This window comes from Hoplias malabaricus, chromosome 2 (assembly GCF_029633855.1).
Source record: "Hoplias malabaricus isolate fHopMal1 chromosome 2, fHopMal1.hap1, whole genome shotgun sequence".
NCBI classification, from domain to species: Eukaryota; Metazoa; Chordata; class Actinopteri; order Characiformes; family Erythrinidae; genus Hoplias; species Hoplias malabaricus.
The window spans coordinates 66753317-66759337 of record NC_089801.1 but is presented as its reverse complement, the minus strand read 5'-3'; positions in this window follow the sequence as shown (position 1 = coordinate 66759337).

Sequence of the window (6021 nt, the reverse complement as noted above, 5' to 3'; positions counted from 1 at the left end):
AATTCCTTCCAGGAGAAAGACGTTTTTCTGAGGTATAAAAACTTACTGAGTTTGTAATCTTTTAGACTCATTCATGATGAAGTGGATGTTCAGTTTTGTGTAGGAATGTACTTACAGTATATAAGAAAATAGCAAGACCAAGCTTCACGTCCTATTGGTTGGCATTTCAGAGAGTGGTCAGTCCCTGCTGAGTGTGCCCTGCTGAGCCTGATGGAGACTGTTCACATCTCTTGACTTCCACATCGAGATAGAGGCCTTTAGTTTCCTTTAGTTTATTTTTGAGTAAATGCAGCTCGGTGCAAGTAATGGATGTGAAAGTGAAATAAAAACACTCCAAATGATGTCTTTAGAAGGCACACGTGCACTGCTGTGGTCCTGCTGTGTGTGTGTTGCGTGCAGGTTGATCATGCTGAAGGACTAAGAGCAGCAGGAAGTTTGGCAGAAATGGGTCATACACCAGGGTGTCAGAACACAAACACACGTGCTCACGCATACAAAGCTCTTTATGATTCTCCAGATGAAATTTAATTTAGCTTTCCATGGCCAGGTTTACTCTAACTGCCCAAATGTTCCTGAACACCTGCTCATCCACCAGCTCTTCTGTAAACAGGTATATTTAGTTTAGAGAGGTTATTACAGATTACAGAACTACACCTAGAATAAGAATATCTCCGTTAATGTTAGAAGGAATGATACTTACCTGGGCACTTCCTCTTTAGCTGCTAGCAAAGGGCACTGAGCTAATTCCACGACATCTACACCCCAACACATTTTTTTGTTTGTTTTTATCTTTGGTACAAAATAAACCTTTGTAAACCTCACAAATCAACTTTGGAACATGTTCTAGTAGCTGGATGTCATTAAATCCTCATTACGTTGTTGTAACATCTAGTTTATAGCCTTCCCAATAGTAAAGGGTGTTACTGTAGCAAATAAACTCCCTGTTAATACCCTTTAATAACAAAGGAAGGTTAGGAGAGCAGGTGTCCAAAACCTCTGACTGTATGGTGTATGCTCACACTTCATAATTCATAGAATATTTCCTCAAAACAAATGAAATGACACCGATTTCTGAGTTAGATGTGTGCTGTTGTTACCAGTAGATGGCAGCACTCTCAGCCTGGAGGATCATACACATTCAACAATGATGTCCAGCCTAACCCTACATTGACTGGTACTTTTTCCACAATCTTAAGGTAGATGATAAAATACCTACAATATTTGCTTTGCATTCTATAGTATTGCATTTGAAATCTTCTGTTTGCACTTTCTGACAATTCCCTAATGATGTTTGATGATGAGGAATTACTTATCTGTGCTTGTGTAGCCTTAGTGAAAACATTTTTTAAAATGCTTATATCTTCAACTTTAGTGTGATGCTTTAAAAACAAATGTGTGACATGAATTTTCTATAAACCATAAACCTATTTGGAGTATATTTTATCAAATTCAGAAGTTTATTCATTTATTGTCTGTAAGCGCTTATCCAGTTCTGATCTGTATTCCACCTGGAATCACTGGATTCAAGGTGGGAACACACCCTGGAGGGGGCGCCAGGTCTTCACAGGGTGAAACACTCACACTCACACCTAGGAGCACATCTGAGTCACCGATCCACCTACCAACGTGTGTTTTTTGACTGTGGGAGGAAACCCAAGTGGACACGGGGAAAACACGTCAAACTCTTTTTTTTTTTTTTTTTTTTTTTTTTTTTTGTTAAGCAGATAAAATCTTTTTTTTTTCTAATTCTCTGCTAGAATTTTTATCTTTAGAAATGAGAAGCATACATTTAAACACAATGTATACATTAAATAAAATTATATTCGTAGCTGAAAAACTCATCACTGGAAAGTAAAGGAAATAATATTATACTTTATTTATGTGGGGGTTTTTTTATATATAAATTCAGTTGTCCTTGATTAAGAGGACTGCTCATAATTAATAGTACTAACATTTATTTCGGTGGCAGTTTTTGAACACACACACACACACACACACACAACCTACAGAGCTTTTGGGATTAGAAGCTGTTCTCTCTGCTAAACTCTAATGATCTCACATTGTTCAGCTGATCCTTCACAGAAAAAGCCCCCTCTCCCTTTACAACACTGCACTGCACTGACTCAATACTCTGACTACATGTCTGAAAAGTGTGTGTGTGTGTGTGTGTGTGTCCTGTTTGTTTATCCCTTCCAGATGGCAACTTCAGTCACTCTTTTGTGTGGCTTTTTTTTTTCTTCCCAAAAAGAGCGAATAAAGAGTTTTACTACTTCCTTCACTAAGCTCAGCTTGCTCTACACAGAGGAACTTTAGTCTGAACACACAAAGCAGTCTCCACTTACAATGTTACATTCCTAAAAATGCTCTGTGTTTACAGTGAGGGAATGGCTGATATTAAATTGGTGAGCTTGTAAATATGAACTAATTATTGCAGTAATAATTTCATGTAGCTTATATACACAGACATTGTTTGAGGGTCTATTTTCAGATATTAAAACATAACCAGATTTAAGATTTAGATTTGAGCCAGTAGACAGATTTACACAAAACCAGTTAAGAGCCATTTGAAAGATGAAACTGTTTTCTTTCTGAGTGTAGCAATAAGCTAACTGGAGAGAATATACTTTACATTTTTCAAAATAAAAGATGCATTTAGCTAATAGCAGCTAATACATAGCAACAGCAGCTAACGATAGCAACAGCAGCTAACGATAGCAACAGCTAATACAACACTCTTTAGCTAACAAATGACCTGAAAACTAGCTTAAACAATATGCTAACTATCAAATGAATCAGCTGTTGGATGTGTTGTTTAAGGAATCTTGAATAATTCTGTTACACATACTACTTGCACATATAATTTCTAGATAAGTGTTTTGCTTATTTTATCAAAACTCACTGAAGCTGCATTTAAATCTAGCTGATAGTTTTACTGATAAGTTTAACAATAATCTAAATCTGCTGAAAAATCTCATAAAACCTATTCCATGTCTCTGTTGCTGTCCTGCAGCCTGTAATGGTATTTAGTTTTGCTGATTTATTTTGACAGTGTAAAAGATCCTAATGGTTTAACAGATGAGTGGACTTATTTCACACACATATGATGTTTCTTTGGCTTGTTGGATTTAAACCCACATTCCCTCCCCAATCGTTAGTCGTTGCCAATTCCAATCAAGAGCTTGTAAGGACTCCCCTATTTAAAAAAAATCTCCTGATGCCAGGGTGCTAACGTGACCACTCCGGAGCCCATTGTAAAGTCTTCTACTGGCTTCTAAATCTTGCAAGACGCTAGTGGTTTTTATTGCCAATTCCATTATGAAGCAAAATTATCAGGTTTAATCCATGGTCATTTAGCAGAGAAGCCAAAACTAGCTAAAGCAGCAGGAAGCCTGGTGGCGCAACAGGTGTCTGTCACACAGCTCCTGGGGTTGTGGGTTTGAGTCCCATTCTAGGTGACTGTCTGTGAAGAGTTTGGTGTGTTTCCCGTCTTGCACCCAGTGATTCCGGGTAGGCTCCGGACTCACCGAGACCCTGAACTGGTTAAGCGCTTACACACAATGAATGAATGAATTATTCAGTGTCTCACTTTGTTCTGTGTTATTGTTAATCAAGCGCTAAGACTAGCAGGAATGCATATTTAAGCTATTTTTTCCCCTCCATTTTCATCCTACCACTCATCCTCATTGTGTCTGAATCAGCAGGTTCTGGGAAATGAGACTGGCACCCTATTCATTATGAATATCCAATTAGCTCTGATCTGAGACCAGCTGAAGTCTTGAATCCCATCATTAATTTGGTCTTTAAATCTGACCTTAGATCAGCACAAAGGGCAATTCATGTTAAAGCCAACATCCGTTCGAAAGGTCTCTCCTTTTTTCAGTAGCTGAGTCACTTGTGCCGTAATTCTCTTCTTTAACTGCTCACTTGAAGGAGGTGGACAACTTTCCCTGGATCAAAGGGCGTGAGTAAATTCCAAGAAGAAAGAAAGAACAGAGGAGGACATGAGTGGAAGCACTCATGAACGAGTTCAGAAGTTACATCTGCTCAAGAAAGCATCTTCTATTTATGTCTGTTATACCACAGTTAGATCCACCACAGCTCTATGACCATGTTCTTGAACATCAGCTGAGTAACGACCGTAGACTGCACTGCACCCACGGCTACCGCAGGCGTTCGACTGTGCACACAGAGCTTGCATAATCTCCATAGAAAAGTATTGTCTGTAGAATGGGAGAGTCTGGAGCAGCTGCACATGAGCCTCAAGTCACTGTGCTCAATGCCACAGAGTGGTATGTTAAACACACACACACACATACACACATTCTCTAACTCCCGCATGATGTCCTGACCACACAGTGTCATTGGGCCCTCAGAATGAGCTTAAATGAAGAAAACAGCTTATTTAATCTTTAATCCATTTAATGTGATAAAGAGTGTGCGTCTGCGTGTGCTGCTATTTTGAGTGTGTGTTGTGAATGACGGATTATTGCTGTTGTTGATTGAAGAATATGCCAAAACTCAGTAGTTGGGATGTTACACATGGAGAAGATCACTAGGAGGGAGGAAGCTTAGCTCTGCATTCATTAGCTTTTCACTTCTCTCTCTCTCTCTGTAACTCAAATTACTCTCTCAACTCTTCTTCATCTGCATTTTCTCTACCTTTCTTTCACTCTTTCTTTAATTTTCACTCTTAAGGCCTCTTACTTTTTTCTAATTTTTTCTTAGATCGATCTTTTCTTTTTTCTTTCCACATAACTGTTTCTCACTTTTATCTTCCCTTCTCTTTCTATCCTTTCACCATCTCCTCCGTCTTTTATCTTTCCTCTTCACCCTCTTTCACACTCTCCATTTCTTTCCCTTACACTGTAGCTCTCATCACCATTTTTTCTTTCTCCCTTCCGTCCTTTCCTCCCTTTTCACGCCTTGTTTGATCACTCTCTTCTCCCTTTAAATTTTCATTTGCCTCTTGTTGTGTCCTTTGTGTACATTTCTTTGGATATTTTTCTTTGCTTAATCTCCTCTGTTCTTTCCTCTTCCCCATCTCATCATTCTCTCTCTCTCTCTCTCTCTCTCTCTCTCTCTCTCTCTCTCATTCTGTGCCAGGTGTTTCTGTCCCATGCAGTTTGTTTCACTTCTACTTGCTCCCCCTCACACAGCCCCCGCAAACTTAATCAATTACTCCATTCAACCATGACTACTCCTAAAGTGTGTGTGTGTGTGTGTGTGTGTGTGTGTGTAACGGTCCTTCATGACTCAGTGACTCAGTAGATGCATCACCCTGTGATACATCCTCGAGGCATGAACATATTGGGGGGATGAATGGACCCCCAATGTGATAAATATTAGCTTAAAATTTAGCTTTAAAGATTCAATCACGAGGTTAAAGAGAGAGAGACAGTTCTGGCCTTTAACTCACTGACATTGCATCAGTTCTGACGGGTTTGGGGTCTCGGGTTTCTTCTTTAGTCTGAATCTGAAAAGGTAATCAATGATCCAAAACATGTTTGTGGGAGGGGCTTTGATCTAAAAGTATGTGTGGGCGGGACTTTAATAGGCCGTACAAATGCACTGACTCTGAAGTGTATGCATTTTTTTTTTGAGCATGCACCCAGAGGCCTCCAAAAGTATTTGGAAACAAATCCAAATAAATCAATAATTATTTTCAGGATTTTATTTCCTGCTGTTTTTCTGCACATTCTACACATTTAATCTCATCTTTTTCTTTTTTTTTACAGCTCTCCCTCTGCTCGGTAAAGTGGATATACTTTCCTAAACCCACTGTTACTCTGATCAGAAAGTGGTAAATAAATGATTGAATAATGCCTAGTCCCACATACATAGTCATTTTTATAAAGAAGTATGTAAAACATGCTGCTAAGGTCAGTCAAGTCACACTCTGTAGACTCCATTTTCCACTGAACTACTACATTTGTGGGAATTTATTATCAGAATCTCTGAAGTGTGTAGTTTGGTGAAGAATGATGATTAGACAATACAGAGTGGCTTCATGGCCTCGCTCGT